The following is a 20,471-nucleotide window of genomic DNA, read 5'->3' as shown; positions in this document are numbered from 1 at the left end:
ATTGTAGAGGCAGAAGGAAAGCAAAATAAATAAAAACAGGGCTACACTGTCATAATAATAGTAGAATTTCAAAGGCTGTAAGAAAACCTCATCTCTAGAGCTGCATCCTCTGAAATGACCTTCCATTTCTCTCTGCATGCTATGGTATAACCAGAAAGATGTCACATTTCTCAGTGAGTTCACCTATGGAAACTCTTGTCTTCTTTATATTCCTGTTTTTAAACAAATTTTCACTCCCTGAGATAATCTCAGTATGTTCCTTAAAACTTAAAAAATACCTGTCTAGCTCATGGTGAATGGCTTACTATGTATGTTTCATGAGTTTGAATTACTTTAGTTGTAAATAACAGAAAATCCAATTTAAACTGTTTAAAAACTAAAGATTTATTGGCTCTTATAAATGGAAATACAAATGATGGGGTGGGCTTCAGTTATATGCGATTCAGTGACACAGTGGTGGTCTCAAATGCTCAGTTTTTTTTCTCTATTCTGTTTTCCATCACAAAGTAGGTGTATTACAAAACAAATATTGTGCGACTTGAACAAGTTATCTGTATTATCATTACTGCTAATTTTTCTCGATTTTTTGTTTGGACGACTGGCTTATAACCTCATAGTATGCATGACCCAGAAGAAATATTTTGTAGGAGAGATTCCAAAGTGTCATTCTAGCTTGCATTAATTTGAGTAAGAGATTCTGGAACAGTGTTTGGATGTGTTCCACCCAAAAAATAACCTGGTCTCAATGCTTTCTCCCAGGATTTGTTCACTGCAACAGAGTCGTGTGGGTACAAAAGCAAATGAATTCAAGGTCAGATGGTCATGACCTCCCAGTGCCTTTTTTTTCTCCCTTAGAGAGATGAGATCCAATCAGACATACTGTAGATTTCAGTGCCTCTATTCATCTATAAACAGTTTGTCATAGGAATAGGAACAATAACTCTACATGTTCTCAAAAGAGATATAATTTTTACATTTTCCTCATGCCTGAGATTCTTTTGTAGCCATTCCCTCCTTCTAATAGCTTTCTCCTAGACACATGTATATTCATTATCCTAACATTCTCCTCTCTTTTATCTTCTTTTTTCAGTCTTGTCTGTTTTCAATGGAGAAAAAAAGTTAAAGATTGTTTAAAATGGTCTATTTTTCCCCTTACATTGAACACATTGAAAATAAAAATAATCCAAACTCCTTTTTTTATTTGAGAAACTAGAGGCTAAATGAAAACTTAAAGTCAGTCAGCTAATAGATGATATAAAAATCTGTCTGCAAACTACAATAAGTAGTTTTTGCATATTTGTTATATATTAGATAACCATTAGGCAAAGGGAGATGCAAATATGTCACTTATCTGCACTTAAATGAAGCAATAGTAATAAGAGTCACAGCTGAGTAAAAGTAAGGAAAGAGTCCATTATCCCACAATTAGTATTCTCCCAGTCAGTTATCCCTTTGGAAAAGATTTGGTTCATACAAAGTGCTGACCTGGACCCCTAGGGTCACGCCTACCAGTGAGGGACTGCCTGTCATTCACACCTAGGTGACCCCTTGTTAGGAGAGCAGAACAAAGACTGTGTGCTTGGGAGGCAACTAAAATGGTTCTCTTTATCTTAATGTATCAAAGCTGGAATTTTCAGAGGCCTCCTGTCAAGATGACAGAATCGGTAAATGCTGTGTTTGCCTCCTCTCCCGACCACATCAGAATTACAACAAAACTACAGAACAATGATCATTAGGAGTCACCTGAGGTTTGGCCGAACAGAAGTACTACAACTGGGGACATACATAAGAGGCCACCTTAAACTGGTAAGATGGGGGGAGGCACAAAATAGGCTAGTAGCACACCTGAACGTGGTATTTTAAAATTGTGAAGGATAGCTTGGCTGTACAGGTCTCCCAGAGGAGTGAGGGGTCCTAGCCCCACACTGGGCTCTCCAGCCCAGGGTACAGTGCCAGGAAGAGAAGTCCCCACAACTTCCGGCTGTGATAACCAGTGGGGATTGTGGTTGAGTGAGTCAGGGCCACTGGAGTTGCAGATATTCCTTTTAAGGAGCCCATGTGTGGACTCTCTCACTGACGGACTCACTCACTCTGATTCCAGTGCTGGGCAGTAGCTCAAAAAGTGCCAGGGACATACGGAGAGAATTTGAGTCGTCTAGTTTTGGATTGAGAGCTAGAGGGGCAGCTTTCTCACAAACAGAAGTGCTGGCAGAGGGCATTGCTCCTTTGCTGAGCCTTCCTCTCCCTAGCTTACAGACGAAGGCAGCTACCAGCCTGGGTAACGCAAGTTGCCTTGCCTTGGTGATTCCCTGAGACCCTGCCCAACCCAACTTGTGGGCCCACCCTAGCCACTTCCAGTGGATTTTCCATATAAACAGCCTGTCTTGGCTCATATTGTGGACTTTCCTAAAATCTCTCAACAAGCAGCATCTGGCCTCGATGTTCCCTGTATCTCTTGCTAAGCAATCCCAACCCCAGCACCAGCTGGCCTTCGTTTGCGGCTGGGTCTCTTGCACATCCAAGCCCAAGATGGGTGGTAGCCATCTGTAGATTGCTTGGTGGCTCATACCAGGTAGCCCAGGGCATAGGCTGCTCCTGAACTTGGCCTATAGCGGGACCCCTCCCAAAAGACCCTGGCCTGCATACCTGGTGGCTGGAGTACCACCTGGGGCTGCATCCAAGCATGACACATCCAAAGGACAGACTGTGCAGGCACTAGAGCCCTGCTAAAGCAAATCCTGCTCTGTAGGGTAAGACCCTGCTAGCAGCTCCCCCACTGAATTTATGGCCAGTCCTCACAACCAATCAGCCTGAGGGCCAGTCTCTTCCATTGATGCACAAACAGCAACTAAAGCTCAGTTACAAGAAGAAGACACACACAACCTATAAAAGGGACACACCTGGAGCACCCAGCTCAGGTGACCAGAAAGACTGTGCCACTGGGCCCCACAGAACACTTACATAAGGCCACTATACTAAGACTTGAAGACATAGCAGCCCTACCTAATAAATAGAAACAAACACAGGGAGGCAGCCAAAATGGGGAGACAAAGAAATATGTCCCACATGAAAGAACAAAACAAAACTCCAGAAAAAGAACTAAACAAAGTGGAAACAAGCAGTCTACCGGATGCAGAGTTTGAAAACTGGTTATAAGGATGCTCAGTGAACTTAGGAGAAGAATAGATGATCTCAGTGAGAACTTTAACAAAGAGCTAGAAAACATTAAAACGGAGGTCAAAAAATAAAAAAGAACAGTTAGAAATGAAGAATACAATAACTGAAATGAAGAATACGTTAGAGGGAATCAATAGTAGATTAGATGAAGAAGAGGACTGAATCAGTGATTTAGAAGATAAGGTAGCAAAAAACACCCAAACAGAATAGTAGCAAGGAAAACGGATTTTAAAAAATAAGGATAGTTTAAGGGGCCTCTGGGGCGACATTAAGTGTACCAACATTTGCATCATAGGGATACCTGAAGGAGAGGAGAGAGAGCAAATAATGAAAAACCTGTTTCAAGAAATAGTGACAGAAAATTTCCCTGACTTGGTGAAGGAGACAGACAAGCCCAGGATGTGCAGAATCCCAAACAAGTTGAACCCAAAGAGGCATTGCACTAAGTGGAGTAAGTCAGATAGGGAAAAACAAATGTCATATGATTTCACTTACATATGGACTCTAAAGAACAAAACAAACACACACGCAAACAGAAACAAACTCATAGATACAGAGAACATTTTGATGGTTGCCAGTTGGGAGAGGGGTTGGAAGGTGGATGAAAAAGACGAAAGGATTAAGAAGTACAAATTGGTAGTTACAAAATAGTCGTAGGAATGTAAATTATAGATTAAGGAATATAATTGTAATAACTATGTATGGTGTCAAATGGGTCCTAGATTTATTAGGGTGATCACTTTATTGATTATATAAATGTCTAATGACTATGTTGTCCCCTTAGAACTAGTATAATATCGTATGCCATCTCCAATTTAAAAATAACAAAATTATTAAACACTCAAAAATGGAAATTCTAGCATCTATCTTTTTAAGCAGACATTAAAGTTTTTGAGTATACAACTTGGACCTTTCACCAGTTTCAGAACTGTAGAGAAGCTACACGTGTAACATCATATTATGTACTTAATTTATGTTTGTACTTGTAAAATTATAATAAAAGTAATTTAAATCAATCCTAGAAATTCCCAAATTATTTTTCCTTACAAAAATGGTCTGAACATTACTCAAATTTGAGAAAAACAAATTGCTGTAGAGAATGCCTCACTAGGAATACAGCTAGAATGCAGACAATCTTCCTAATTCCTTCATCTTCAGGTAGGGAGGCTGTGATCAAAATGAAATAGAAAGAAATATTAATCAATATATATGGAGTGAATTTCAACAGAGAATAGAAAGCTCTACTTTATCTGCTTTACCCTTTGGCTTTCTCTGTAAGATATTGCTTCAACTTTTAAAAATGTTTTTAAATAATGCAATACATCACAATGCCTTGCTACTTCTAGAAAATCTAGGGTCTTCTGGGTTAGAACAAGCAGAATAGGACTGAGCATTAACTATATGGGTTAGCTTCAAAGGGGGAAGCTCCTGGGTGGAATCTTCCTAATTCCTTCATCTTCAGGTAGGGAGGCTGTGATCAAAATGAAATAGAAAGAAATATTAATCAATATATATGGAGTGAATTTCAACAGAGAATAGAAAGCTCTACTTTATCTGCTTTACCCTTTGGCTTTCTCTGTAAGATATTGCTTCAACTTTTAAAAATGTTTTTAAATAGTGCAATACATCACAATGCCTTGCTACTTCTAGAAAATCTAGGGTCTTCTGGGTTAGAACAAGCAGAATAGGACTGAGCATTAACTATATGGGTTAGCTTCAAAGGGGGAAGCTCCTGGGTGGAATCATCCTTGCGTGTTGGATAATTTTATAGAAGAACTAATGCAAATAAGATGCCTTTTTGCCCTCTGATATTCTGTTGAAAGTGGGCATGTAGGATTCTCTTTGCTAAATGAGACTAGAACAATAATCTCATTTATATACTTGCAATAAACCAGAGATTTAAATTTATTAAACTTATCTCTAATTCAGTGTTTGAGCTCTTTCCCTGTAGTTCAATAGAATGAATGTCATTTTACTTAAGACCCTCATAACGCCTTCAGTGGCTAATTATGGAATTGTTCTTCCCCTATACCTCTAGCAGCTAGTATTTAAGGCACTTATTTCCTTTGAAGTTGGGAATGACCAGATCTGAAAAATGACAAATGGATGTGCCTTGCTATTTGAAGAGTAGAAATCCTTTTCTGAGCAATAATTTTCTCCAAATAGGATGCCTTGAGATGACCCACGGCAGGAACACAAGGGTTATGTAGATGAATTGTTCATTTTTGCAGTCATATATTCAAGATAAAAATTTGGGAATCATTGACCAATAGATGATAAGCTATATGTGAAAATGAACTTAGAGATAAAGTTAAAAAGAAAAGAGGGTCTATCACTGAGTCTAGCATAGCGTTTAAAGGTTAGAGAGAGGATATTAGTTGGCAAAGAAGACTGAAGAGTGAGTGGCCTGATGACAGAGGCAGGTCTACCTTGAAGCCAATGAAACAATATTCTGGGTCCTTCTCTTGTCTTGAGAATGTTGATTGAAAGTTTCCACAAGATAGAGAAGGAAGCCTAGCAACATGTTTGCATGCTCATATATTTTCATAAAAGTTTCTAAAGAAAGATATCTTTTTCTTTTCTTGAAGCAGAACCTCAAATTGTGTAAGGTTCAGGTTCTACACATCTGCCCCTAACCAACAGGTAGAAGCAAAACTGAAAGAGTGTGATTGTATGGAATTATGGGGGGTGGAGGGGGACTTTAAAAGAGAATGTTCAACTAACCGTTATGAATGCATCTGAGAGGACAAGAAATAGGAGAGAAACATATCCATTGGATTTAGGTAGTGGAAATTCATCAATATTCCCGGCAATAGCCCTTTCTGGGCAGTGATTGAGGTAGGAAGTCACATGCAGTTTGTTGATTATAAGAATTTGAATTGTGCAGGGGAAGGAAGAAAAAGTGATAGTAGAAAGAGATGGACTTCCTCTCCTCTCTACTCCTCCTCTCTCCTCTCTTTCTCCTTGATTTTAAGTGCTTTGCCATTCAAAGAGGAGGAATCCTTTGGAATTTCTAAGCAATAACAGGATACTCTTCAAATGGAATTCTCTGAGATAACTATAGCAAGAATGCAAAAGTGATACAGATGAAATATTAAGATGGGGAGACTTGAGAATGTTGATTGAGAATTTCCACAAGATAGAAATGTCTTGAAGTTACAAGGGAAAAGGTAAGCTGGGATGAGTTTTAACTTCATCCTAACTTCACTTTCATTTTCGAAGAATCCAGAGGAGATGAATATTCATTGACTCTGAAGAAATCTAGTTAGTGTTTTTATTTCCCCAGTGGGCAAATCTACACTGATCATGTTTGTGAAAGCAAAAGTGGCCTTGTGTTGACAAACTCTCTCAGCTCAAGGCACTGAGTTCACTTAACTCTCAATCATTTGCAGGCAAATGATATATTTATTTTACAGTTTTCTGAAAATATTCACTTAAAAGCTAGAATCAGTTTTCCTCAAAAGCCTTGCATATTTTAAAAACTGTTTCCTTGTAAATATTTGGTGAGTATTGGAGAAATGCAAATTAATTTTTTAAGAGACAAAACAAAAACATTACGAGTCTGCAAAAAATATAACTTATATCCAGGGTATTAAAATAAATTCTTTTAAATATTTTAAATTGGACTTCTGAATATTCTTTGATGTATTCTGTAACATCTGGCTTATGTATTGAGAAAGGGAGTAATTTTCTTCCAAAGAAAAATTCCTGGAACTCAGGAATTGAGTGTACAAGAAAAATCTTAACTGGTACAAAATAGAATGTTTCTCCTGGCACCATGCAATTCTGAACTCTTCTTCCATGTTTGTTTATTTATTTATTTTTGTCCTTTAATTGGATCATATATCTCAGAATGCACAGTGACCTGTAAAAAGTACTTGGAAAGTAGGATTATTAGCCTCCCCTCTCCCCATGCCTCCTCATTAAAGTGCTTCGCATCACCATTCTATACCACTTTAATAAGCTTCCCATGCAGAAAGCGTCCACAGGGCAGTTCATATAATAAAAATAATTTAAGTCCCTACAACTTGAGTCCCTAGAAATAGAGGGTACTAGTTCCCACAGATTGCCAAATTTAGCAACTAAAAATACAGGCGGCTCAGTTAAATTGGAATTTCAGAGGAACAACGAATATTTTTTTACCGTATGTCCCAAACATTGCATGGGACACATTTGTCCAAAACAATTATTCCCTTTTATTTAATACTATTCCCATTTAACGGGGCGTCCTATATTTCTTCTGGCAACCTACAGAGCTCATTCTCCATGTACCAGGCCCAGTGCCGGAGTTGCTAGTTTAAACCCAGGTCCGCTGGTCGGGTTGCGCCCCCTGATTGGCCGAGGCGCGCCCGCCCCGCGGGCCGCAGGCGTCACGCAGCCCCGGCAGCCGGGGCCCCGCCGCCGTCGCCGCGGCCACCGCCTCCTCCGCAGCCCCGGTCGGCGCAAGTGCGGCGCGCGCGGGGGGAGGGGGCGCGCGGAGCGCGAGGCTGGCGGAGGGCCGCCAGTGGCCGGGCGGGATTAAGTTTCTCGGCAGCGCATGAGTGTCTTGCGCGTTTATCCCGAAGCTCCTCGCCGGGCCGTTACTTCAGAAGAGACGAGAGCGAGCGTGGGCGAGGCGAGGCACCCCGAGTCCCTGGAGACCCGGCTCCCCAGCCCTCCGCCCCTTTTCCGTCCCCGCCCGTGGTGGCCGCCGCGAGCCGGGTAAGCGGCGCCGGGGCCGGCCGGGAGGCCGCAGCGCGCCCCCGCGCCTTGGGCGCGCGCCGGCCGGGGGTGCGCGGGTGCGCGGGGCTTGGCGGGTGGGGTGCGCTGCGCTGCTCCTCCGGCTCTTTAAAAGGATAGCCCCTTAGTGAAAATTCCAGACCTTTCAGCGCCCTTTCCTCAACCTTGACTCTTGCTTACTTTAAATGATTTAAAAGTTTTCTTTTCCTTCGCCTGGAGGGGCATAGTGCCAAGAAGGGGGAACCCGGGCCTGGCGCGCGGGCCGGTTGCTGTAGAGCGCGGGAGCCTGTTGCTCCCCGCTTCTGTGGCCGCGCCTTGGGCTGGACGCCCCCTCCACGGTTACGCTGCGCTGGGCTGTGCGGGGCGCGTAGTGGGGTGGAGAGAAATGCCCCTACACTGGCATCTCTCGCCTTGGCGGCGGGGAACCCCGGGCGCACAGCTAATTGGTACCCACTCCCGAATCCCCCGTGGGGCCTGTGCCTTTTTATCTGCTTCCCGCGTTGATACGAGCATTTTGCTCTCGCCTCCTCCTTCACCCTCCCCTCTCACCCCCGCCGATGGGACGCTTTTGTCTGCGATTTCGCAGCCCGGGGATGCCGGATGTTCCAGGGGAAGCGCTGTTCGGAAGACACTTTGTATCTTGGGGAGTTTATGTGTCGGTGGTAGTGATGGTGTACATCTTTGCTTGCTTTCTTTGCAGAGTCACAAAGGCCGGGCTTTTCCCTGCAGGTCACTTAGAAATTGAAGCTGGGACTGCGGAGAGGTGGAGGGGCCGGACAGGGGTGGGAGGTGGCCGCTGCTGCGCAGTGGCCGGGGGCGAATGGGGGAGGGGGCGGGGCGGCAGGACGATTCCATCCATCTCTGTGGGTGGCGCTGCTGAGGTAGCTCTGCTTGCGAAGATACTGCGCACCGGCGCTGTGTGCCTTGAGTGGGGAGGGTGCGCCTGGCGATTAGGGTTTCTTATCATCAGTTAAGAAGACCATGGCTTCGCCAGCCTAGAAGGAAACCTCTCCATGTTCTTTTGAGGGGAAGAATCTGAAGTGGCCTTTTTCAGCTTTAGTATACAGTTGTGGTGTAAACATCCCTTTTGTGTTTCCTTAGACATTTACTCATTTAGATTACATTTTACAGAATAAATAACACCTGATCTGAAAAACTAACGAGGAGGTGTTTGGGCGCTTGGGAGTTTTTCATAGTTGAATTTGGGTGTAGGTGACTACAGTGAACTTTTTACAAGGGTCAAATCATCTAAGTTTATATAGAATGTACTTTTAGAGCCTAGTAGAATTTATGTAAACGGTTGTACTTAAAAATCCAACAAAACTTGAAGTTCCTTGGTTTGAACCTCTAATACAATGCAAAGCTCTGGGTGGATGCACCTGTGCCCATGCCTGAGGGGGGGGGCGCAGAGAAGGAGGGGATAATTTGTCTGGGACACGCTCCTGCTTGCAAATGAGCTGGGTTACAAATGGGCGGGTCTATCTAGATTGGGCTCTATCCCCGCTCAGAGTTCACATTAGAGTTCATTAAAGCAGAGCTCTAAATTTAAGGGCTATAGGCCAAATCTGCTGCAGTCAGTTATTTTCCCTAAGGTTTAGGAGCTAGGAATGGTGTGTACAGTTTTTAAATGGTTGAAAACAATTAAAAAATATTTCACATGTGAAAATTATATGAAAATCAAATCTCAGTGTCTATAGTAAGGTTTTAGTGGAGCACAGCCGCACTCATTGTTTATGTCTCATTCTTATCGTGTATGGGTGCTTTCACAGCTACGGTGGTAGAGTAGTTGTATGAGATTGGTTGAGACATGTATATATAGCCTTCACAGACTGAAATATTTACTATTACTCTGTACAGAAAAAGTTACCAATCAAGGCTAGACTTTGAAAGTATTGCTTATATACTCCGTTTTGTGATTGATGCATTGTTTAATTTCATTGCCTTTCAGGCTCTGTTTCAATGCCCCCTGAAAGTGGCAGACTTTTCTCCAATAAGTAGACAAATTAAATGTGTTTAATTTTCTCATTTACAAATTTTACTCTCAAAAAATTTTCTTAACCTTTTGGTATCTTTTGCTGTTAGAATGTAGTCTAAAGTGTGGTTTCTGATTGGCAGAAATTGTTTTTAGTTACTTTAAATCTAATATAGTCATATTTCAAGGTGTTCTGCAGTGAATTCTAATGACTTGTAGCCATTCTGTTACCAGAGCAGGTTTGAGAATTTCAGTTTTGGTTATTTAGGTGGAGAGGCAGGGGTTAGGGCATGTTATAGGTTCCTTTCTACAGGAAAGTTGTCACTTAGACAAAGCTAATTTGGCGGGTTCCCCTGACTCTTCCCCACTCCTTTTTCCTACCTCACTTGCTAAAATAAACAAAAAACCGATGAAGTTTATATCAACATATTACTAATAGATCAATCATATATGTACCATATCTCTTTTATGTGTTCCTTTTCTTTCTTTGGCTCCTTTCAGTATCTCATCCTCTTGTCTCTGATTTTCTTTCTCCCTTTACCACACACCTTTTATCTTCTCTGCCTGACTGTTGTGGCTTAGGAAGGAAGGTATCAGTTGCAGTTTTTATTTAGTGTACTCCACATTCCTTGTTTGGCCCTTAAAGACCATTTTGCGTGTCAGGTACTGTTTAAATGCACATATACTGTGAGGGAGTAGAGGGTGTCCACAGAGTATATTGTAAGTCTGCAAGGTGAGAGTATTCAGGAGAGGTTCATGGAAATCCTTGAAATGTAATTTTTCATTGATGCAGGCCTTTATCCCTTAGCTGCTGGGGGTGGCAAGGCTGAATTTTACAAATGAGGAAGTGAACCCATTGTCTAGAGTTAAGATGAAAGGATTTAGAAGCTGGCATGTAACAGCAAATTGCCAGGAAGCTAATTGCCCTAAATTAAAGGCAGATTATTTTCTCCAGATTACCTCCTAAGTCTGACATCATAGAATTGACACTCTAGGTTGATTTGCAGGTTGGCTTCATTTTTTATATTCATAATATGCACAATGTACTCTGTCACTTTGATAAAGTATCTCAAGATGAAGTTGATATATCGAACTAGAAATGCCCCTGTATGTGCTAGAACAAACAACACTTCTACAAGTGAAAGATCTTGTACTTTCAAATTAAAGAAGCAGACAACTTGTCTTAAAATCCAAGACTACTTGATGGTACATGTGAATGATGTTATATCATCACTATATTTCCCAAACAGGTATATGTGCTTTAAAAACATTTGACTTAAGTAGGGATTCATTATATATAGTTACATTGTTACATTATTAACTTATACTAAGAAAGATATTATTTTTCTCTTGTAAATTAGTGTTATATATAGAACAGCATCAGTATAAATACAGTTGGGAGATAATGTTTAGTATGATAAAGTTGATAAACTCAGATTAAATAATTGTAGTGGGGGTCCATGTAGGCAATAAGAATAAGATGAAAAACTACTAGATAAAGGAAAGCCATGTTAAGTAATCCATTACCTTCTTGTGAAATATTTCCCAAGATCTGAGGTAGTTATTTACTAGATCGTATTAGGAGGTACATTATGTTGTATTAGGTACTGGGGGGAACTCAAAATATACTGCTCCAGAAGCTTACTGTTGTAGTTGGGAAAATAGACACACAGAGAATATAAAAAGGTTTTACATGTAGTAAAAATTACAGGATTCAGAGAAATCAGATATCAACATAGGATTACTTGCCAGCAACTTGACAATTTGTGGTTGGCTATCTTCTACCTCTGTCTTCACATGATCTTCTCTCTTTTCATCTGTTTCCCAATCTCCTTTTTGAAGACATCAGTCATATTGGGTTTGGAATCATTCCAATGACCTCATTTAACCTTAATCACCTCTTGAAAGACCCAGTCTCCAATACGGTCATATTGTGAGGTGCCGGTGTTTAGGACTTCAACATATGATTTTTTTTTTTTTTTTTTTTTTTGAGGGGATGCATAGTTTAGGCCATAACAAAGTTGTCAGACTACTGGGCTCTTACAGACTGTAGGCTGTGAGCTAGTGAGACCGTGAAGAAAGGACTGGTTCAGGGTAAAGGAGGGAGATCACAGATAGGAGGCTTTTGTGGCAGTATAACTAAGTCTTATTGTGGTAATTTGATGTTTGTGAATAAAGGGAAACTGCTATTTGAGGAAAAGGGTTTTTTTTATCTTTGGCCTGAGGCCACATGTTTTCTTTCTCCTGGTGTTCACTGGGAAATTGGCCCTTTTTGTATGTGAGGACAGAGTTTTAGTTTTCTTTTAAAGTGTTTCATAAAAGCATTAATTTTCTTAACATACTTCTTCTGTCTCTTAAAAATGAGTAAACCGTTAAATTGAGCAAAGATGAAATGTTAGTATTGTAAACATCTCTTGATGGTTTTGGAGTCTATTAGAACAGCATTTTTTATTTTTTAAATTACATTTATCTAAAAACTATTTATATCCTCTGCATATTTTGTGGGCAAATATTTGGCATAATCGTTTTATCCCAGAATTCTCCCTCTTTTTGAAAAAAATATCAGAAAAATGTGAATAATACAAAATAACGAAAACCTTTTTAAATGTTGACATTTAAAAAAAATGTTAAAGCAATTCTCTAGAGAATTGTTAAAGCAATTCTTCCAAATTTGGCTAGCTGAATTAAAAAGAAAAAATGTAAAAGGAGACTTAAATTCTTGCTTTTTTTCTTCTTGCCTGTAGTGATTAAATTTGTTTGGTCTAGGGAATTCATATCTTTATTCTCCTTTTAGTTTTATATCTACAAAAACATTCGTTGTGATTGTGAACCACTCTACTTTCAGATCTAAGGTTCTATAAAATGCATGAGAGGAAAGTGAAAAAGGAAATACTTGTAAGAAAGGAAAAAACAGAAACATCAGATACCAAAAAAAGGAAAAAAATCTTTAATGTTGATAACTTGAGTACTTTTGAGATACGTTACCATTTACTGCTTTTTAAAACTATAGTTAAAGTATGTAAGATAATATTTAGTAATTTTTTGATGATAAAAAAGCACATTTAAAAAATATGGAAGACATAGACAAGCGCAAAGAAGCAAAAGATTTACCTGTAATTCTGTCAGCTAGGTATAACTCCCCCTCCCCAAAGAAAACACGTATTTCATGAAGTGAGGATGCTTTTAATACAACAAATGAAAAAGCAGCTATGTTGATCAGTACATTTCAATGATGGCTCTATTTTTTAGTGAGGAAGTTATGATCAGAAATTATTAACCATCCACACCTTTAATAGCATCTGTTTGAACCAATTTCTCATGATTCTAAAGAGGTTAACTACAATGTGGCATGTAGGACATCAGTGGAGGATGCATTTTTAAATCTTGATCTCTGTTTAAAATTAAATAATACATAGGCCTATAGTTAATTTTTAAATAACTTTAAATTATGTAATTGGGTGGCCCCTGGCATGCCTTGCTTCAGGGAACTGGCTGTGGAAAATGGTCATGGGACTCTGTCATTCGGTGCTCATAGGACATCATTAACCTAACAAAAACTATGATGATAGAGTCATAAAGATTGAAGAATATTCTACAAATACTATCTGATCTAGTCAAGGTACCTAGCTTCTCTTATACTTAACAGGTCCTGTTTATCTAAGGTATTACTTCGGTTGGGTGTCCCCTGCCTCCCCTGCTACGTGCGGCCAGGTCTTCCAAAGTATTTCATTTTAATAAGCCAAGTGTGAAGTTCGCCCCTGAGAGACATTCATATCCTACTGTAGAACTGGAAGCGCTTCAGCTATAGCTTTCAATGGAGGTAAGGTTTTGCCTGACTTCTCTCCGTGCCTTTCCAACACATTCATGGGATTCCTAGGGAGTAGTAATCATCCTATTCCCATTTTGAAACATATAGTACTGATTCTTCTTTATTCTGTTATAGTCTGGTGAATATATATTATATATATTACATGTATATTTTATATACATAATTATATATAATATATATGTATATGTGTATACACACACACGTACACACACACACACACACACACATATAAATAAAATCAGGCTACAAGAACTTCTAGGTCTGTTCTGTGGCTGCGGTAGGAAAAGAAAAGAAACGGCTTCAGGACTGGATTATTGTTCCTTAGCCAGCTCCATTAAGTTTAGTGGACACATCTTTTGGGTGCTGAATTCAGGACATTCAGGCTCTACCCTATTCTCAAGGAGAGGGAAGGGATTAACTATTTTATTGAGGTATAATTTGTAATTGATACAGTTGAAACTGCACATATTGAAAGTGTACAATTTGTTGAATTTTGGGCCATGTGAAACTGTCCCCACAATCAGAAGAGTGAACACATCCATCACTCCCAAAGTTCCCTTACGCCACTTTGTAATCTATTCTAGCCTCCTCTACCTATCCATTTTCGATCTCCAATTAAACATTGGTTTGTTTTCTGTCCCTATAGATTAGTTTTCATTCTCTAGAGCTTTAAATAAACAGAATTATACATTATATTCTTTTTGTCAGATTTCTGTCACCCTGTATCTTTTGATCCATCCCTGTTGCCTATATTCATGACTTACTATTCTTCCTAGATCATTGTAGAGAGAATATCATTCAGAAATTTTTAATAGTTTAGAATTATCTTCTGCTTTGCCCATTGTTTTGTGATGTACCTATTCTTGGCTTCAACTATATATATTCTATTTCCAATAGGATAGCTTTTGTATCCTATCTTATGAAGAATATAAGCACAGCATAGTCAGTTTTATTATTGAACCCAAAGCTCTGTTTTCCAGGCTGCTTGCCTAATGCTCTTCACCCACTTGCATATTTTTTGTAGTTCTTTGATTTTTGATAGATATATCTGTCATTGCTTGTGACAAATTTATGTGACAATCATGATGAGTTGGATAACAATGGAGTAACTGTTTCTGAGTTAACCAAATATTGGCCATTCGGTATGTTACAACAAAGATCATCACACATACCAAGAATTGAAGAGGGAATAATCATTAAATTGTGAAAATACAACATTCTGGCTGGAATCACTGACTTTTTTGGTAATTTTTAACATTTATATGTTTGTTTCTACTTTGTGATCGCTTAATTGAAATTAAGTGGCAAAAACAAAAACACCATTTTAGGCAGATGTACTCTCTGGATTATTATAAAAGTAAAAATTGGTTTATAGTCTTAATATTAACATTTAGTTCTTTGAGTATGATAAAATATGGTTAATGAATGTAGGTAAATAGTAGATGAGTTCATTAAGAAGCAAATCGTCATGTTTATTGAAAGAGAGTAAGACCTTTCAAAATATTTTCAGGGAGAAAATACCAGTTTTCAGGATGGCTCTAGTGAGTCCTGTGGAATTAAATGTGGTCACTAAATAGGGTAATCTGTTATATTTGTCTATGAATTAGGAATTAGGGGATTGAGTTGGTCCATACTTACTTATCTTATATGGCAAAGGTTCATGTTCAGATAGATTCATATTAATTTGGTGTTCTTTCTATAATTCTCCCTTATCTGAACTATTGGTAATTTTGCCAGCAAGATGTAAATTATCTATTTTCCTGACTTGTCATAACTTTCCTTGGTGTATTCCAGCAATGTAGACTACCACTGACTGACATGATTATCAGCTGATTTGGACAGTGACATCTTTTTGCTATAAAAAACTGTAAAACAGGGTTTTCTCTGGTAATTCTTTAGTACAGATTATGAAAAACATTGCTTTTATAATTGTGGAGAATTTTTATTTTCTTCCTGAGTGTATGCATATTTAATCAAAAGAAGATTCAGAGGAATTAGTTTTGATTTAGTATGGAGGTGAATAAGAGAGGATTATGACCAATTTTATGTGTTTTATATATATTATTCTCCCCCGTATATAACCTTTATTTCGTCTTGGAACTTGCTGGTATGCATTTGATTCCACTGGGATTTTAAATTGACCTCAGATAATTGTTTAAAGTCTATTTAGGATGTTTTTATCTTCTATATTTACTTTTACCTTACTAAGGTTATCCTCCATAAGTAATTTGTTTTCACATTGGTATAGGAACCAAATATGTGTCAAATAAGCATTATTTTGTATCAGCTAAATAGACAGTAACTATTCCTTGCCTAGTGTGTAGGCTGTACTAGGTGCTCAATGAATAAGATATTTTTAGAGTGACCAAGCATGAAGGTTCTGATTTCTAATTGATTTCTACTACTGAAATAATTCTTATATATTTTTGAATGTTTATGTTCCCCAGCATTCCAACCTCAGTACTCCGGTCTTATTAATCTGTACCTTCTTTCTAATAAATCAGTCTTCTTTACCTTTAGCAATAAATAGAGGCCAGTGATTCCCTACTTTCATATTTTCCAAGTTCTTGTCTCCTTTGAGACACAAGTGAAATTGAGACACTCTTTGGATAAATATTTATTGAGAGCCTGCTCTGGGCCAGCCACTATTTCTTATGCTAGTGATATAACCCTATGAGAAAAAGGAACCAACAGCAAAAACAACAAAAATTCCTACCTTCGTGGAGCTTAAATTCTAATATTTCCTATTTTCTAGAGGTATTTCAAACTCAATATATCACAAAGGAGTACATTTCCATACCTTTCTCTAAAAACAGATGGCATTCCTTTTCTGTTATTACTCTTTAAGCTCATGTCCCAATATATCTAATTTCCCAGATTAGAAACATTGAGAGTTGGCCTCTATTGCTGTCCCTCACTCATTGCACTTGCCCACAACACACATCTAGTGGTCATTGAATCTTTTTGATTTCCTCTAATGAGTGTATTTCTTTCTTTCTTTCTTTCTTTCTTTCTTTCTTTCTTTCTTTCTTTCTGTCTGTCTGTCTGTCTGTCTGTCTGTCTCTCTCTCTCTCTCTCTCTCTCTCTCTCTCTCTCTCTCTCTTTCTTTCTTTCTTTCTTTTCCTTGCCACTCCCTTAATCTAGGCTCATAATTGTTTTGATTGGGCTGTTTTAACAGGTTAACATCCGGTTGTACTATCATTAGATTTTTTTTCTCTTTGGTGAATTATTTGCCCTATTGCCAGAGTTGTTTTTCCAGAAAATGAATTTTAGTAATCCCTCCTCTACTGTCTACTGTATCTGCCCACTCAGCCTGCTTGCAAGGCAAAGTCCTAACAAGGCCATGGAAACATTGCTTTCCCAGCTCCTATCTAAAGGACTATGGAACCACTGTCATTAAGTTCTCTGGTTTCTTTATGATTTCATTGCCTTAGCAGATATCCTTCCCTAACAAGAGATACCTTTACTTCTCCTGGCTCTTCTCCACACTCTCCTAGCTTGTGCATCCTTCAGGACGATTCACATGTCACAGCTCCTCCAATTTCTTTCTGACTCATGGTGACAGCATCGGATTCCTCTGTACGCTCAGAATTTAGCACATCACATTGCAGTGTAATTACTGTTTCCCACTAAATTGAGAGCTCAGAAGTTAGGTACCTGTCTTTATTCTGCTTTGCCATATGCTTCAGTGATAGAGACGGATACAGATTGGGGCAGGGCTGGAGTTCATAGAATTTGGAATGGGCCTCCTAATAAAAGATAATATAAAATTATGAATATAAAATTAGATAAAGAGTGCATAGTTCTTTAAATGAGAGTGAAAGGATTTTGTGCAAGTATCTTCATGCTAAATCTGCCTGTGTCCCACACCTAGGGAAATGAAAGTGCTTAGTTAAAACTTGCCGAAAAAATGCAGTGAGTTTTTGACTATGTTTACATGTACACATGTATATAAAAAATCGTATATATCTATTGCTGTTGATTTTCTTAGAAAACACTAGTTAACCATTCCGATGCTAATACTGTTAATAATTCCTAATGCTTCTTTAGCATTTCATATTTTCTAAGCACTTTCACATACTTATGGGCTTCTGATAACTGAGTCACAAGGAAGCTGACTCAGACCTAATGACTTCTACTGTGTTTGGCTATTTGGTATGTTAAAAAAAAGAGTTGAAATTCTCCTTTGAGATCAGATTTCACTTAGGTGGGGAATGACTCTGTTCTTCCAGTGCATCTGTAACCTCAGTGAACACCCTGCTCCACCTCCTGTTAGCCTGATGAATGCTAAGGAATTTTCTGAGCATTTTCTAAATATCTTGCTAGCTCCATCTCTCTCTTTTTTCTCCCTTTTAGCTTCCTGACCTCATTATTTCTTCTTCTTTTCCTCCCCTATTTGTTTATCTGTGTCTTGCCATACATCAAACCTATTCCTTCTCCATGTGTTTTTTTCCGGTAGATATACTTTTAAGTGTTTTTTGATGAAACTGAATTTTGGAGTTTGCAATTATTGGCTTCATTTCTGCTTCTTTGAAGTATTGTAGTGGTAATTTCAAGGATCCTCAATAGTACAAAAAGTATGTATAGTTTTCAGTAATGGGAAAGATGATGTCCCTAAGCCACGTACTTTATTTACTGCGAAGAGGAGACATAGTACAATTTTCAAGTACCAATCTAGAAATGATCAATTTTCACTTGTGTTAAGGAGTTACTTACTTAATAAATCCGGTAAATATGATAGAAAATTGGAAATCAAGGCAAAATGGAGATTAACAGACATTAACAGAAGATAAAATAATAATAGCAATAGCTTTTGTATGCCTATTATTTCCAGGCACATAATATATGTTATTGCCAATGCCCACTTTACAGCAGCAGCTCAGAGGAGTTAAGTGACTTCCCTAGGATTTCACAGCTAGTAAAATGGTAGCATGCTCTTAAGTTCCTTAAAGATAACTTTATAAGAATAAGCTGCCTTAATTTGTAGGTAAATAACTGGTGTGTGTGTGTGTGTGTGTGTGTGTGTGTGTGTGTGTGTGTTATAGTATTAGAGCACAGAGCTATGATTTAGTAGAAAGAACTTGTCTTTGATGTTAATCAGACTTGGGTTGGCTTTAAATGTTAGCTGTGTTATAAGCTTGGAATGTTGGGGAAAACAATTTATCTTTCTGAGCCTCAATTTTCTTACTTTAACATGAGTGTATCTAATACAGAGCTGTTGGTAGGATTACAGGAAATACATGTGTATAAAGCACATCTGCTTAAGGAGACAGGGATATATGAAAGCTATTAAACATTTTCATTTCAAACAGTAAAAGTAATATTAGTTCATTGCATAAAAATTTCACTTAGAGACTATTTTATCCTCTGGAAGAATCATTATTATAGTAGATGCAATAACATTCAGTTCTTAAATATAGTTTTATTATTATTACTGAAGACAGTTTTTAAAAGTGTCAGATGACAAATTGTTGTTTTAATTTGTAGATTACAATTAAGCCTATATTTTAGGCATACAATGGTGAATATATATTTGGCAACCTTTATCTCTTGAGAGAAGTATTAATTAGGTGGTGAATTTGTACCTGAGAAAGTTGCTTTCTTCTTCTTTTTTTTAAAAATCAAAATGGCATGAGAAATTAAACAGTTTGTTACTTAGGGAATCTACTCGGAATACACACCAATCTGATTGAGTAAGGCTTTAAAGCCTATTTCTTTTTTCTTCTCTGCCTCCAGTTCTCTTGTAGCTGAATTAGATTACTTTTGGTTGACACTTTCAGATAATTGTTGATGTTTTATTACATAAGCTTTTCAATACCCCCATATAATAATGGCTGTAGAGATATGATTGCTTAATAAAAGATTTATAAGACCTCGAGAAAGTAATCTCCTTGACCTTCTACTTCTGCATCTGTAAAATGCGGTGTTAGCAAGTTAGGTTTTAGAAAGAGTAAAAGCCCACAAAATTTTCTACTGTCATCAGGTAAGGTATTTGAAATTATTAAGCACTAATTTTTTCTTCTGGCCAAATTTAAGAGTTCTAAATTGCTACATGAAAAGTATTGCAAAGAATGGGCTCATAGATAGCAAGAGACTATAATCATTCATGAGCCCTTTTCAGTACACATGTACTTTGCTTCTCTGAGCAAAGAGCTGGAACTAAACCTACAGGGGATGCAGGCCACTAGTCACCACCAGTAGGAGAGAAAAACAACCATATTAAATGTCATTTCATTATGCTGTTTTCTTTCCAGAATATTTCCTATAAAAAATTTGAGCCTCTCCTTTTCTGAATATGGTTTACAAACTTAATCTTTATTCCTGTCCAGATTCATTCAACAAAGGGAAATTATAAGAGCCACAAACTGAATTTAGGAGGTGCTGATTGATGGGGAAGGATAGAAATATCTAATTATGTATAGCGTGTATAGCTCAGAAATAGCTAAGTAGGCGATATGATAGATGATACTCTTCATAATTTTTGAAGAAAAGATTCCAGAATGGGAGAAACAATTTGGAATAATAATAGGAAATGGAAGAAGTAGAGTTATTTTAAAAGTTATGGGAAAAGCCCCAGAAAATGACTTTGGGTGAAGAGGATGCATTTAAGGTAGTTGGATGGGGAGATAAATTGAAGCTGCATGGCTATTCTAGTTCCACAGTTTTGTTCGTATTAGAAAAGTTGTTCCTATTCACTGTCCTTAAGGACTTTCCCTGAGGAATCATTCAGTCAGGAGACAAAGCCACGTATTGTTCTGCCCCAGTAACTCCTAT

At 38.3% G+C, this 20,471-nt stretch overlaps 1 protein-coding gene across 9 annotated transcripts in view; it reads left to right on the top strand.

The window, feature by feature from the left end:
- Positions 1 to 7,584: 7,584 nt before the first annotated feature.
- Positions 7,585 to 20,471, top strand: part of MPDZ (multiple PDZ domain crumbs cell polarity complex component) — a 144,578-nt gene continuing 131,691 nt past the window's right edge. For 5 of the 9 annotated variants that reach the window (XM_016162953.2, XM_016162955.2, XM_036238438.1 and 2 more), the window contains exon 1: positions 7,586 to 7,878. The gene's annotated coding sequence lies outside the window, so the exon portion shown is untranslated. Of the gene's footprint in view, positions 7,879 to 13,530; positions 13,689 to 20,471 lie in introns of those variants that run through there. The other 4 variants (XM_016162952.2, XM_016162946.2, XM_016162948.2 and 1 more) reach the window with 3 other exon arrangements.

Source organism: Rousettus aegyptiacus, unplaced genomic scaffold (genome assembly GCF_014176215.1).
Source record: "Rousettus aegyptiacus isolate mRouAeg1 unplaced genomic scaffold, mRouAeg1.p scaffold_m13_p_3, whole genome shotgun sequence".
Lineage (NCBI taxonomy): Eukaryota > Metazoa > Chordata > Mammalia > Chiroptera > Pteropodidae > Rousettus > Rousettus aegyptiacus.
The sequence above is the reverse complement of the archived record's forward strand: the minus strand, read 5'-3'. Positions and strand labels throughout refer to the sequence as shown.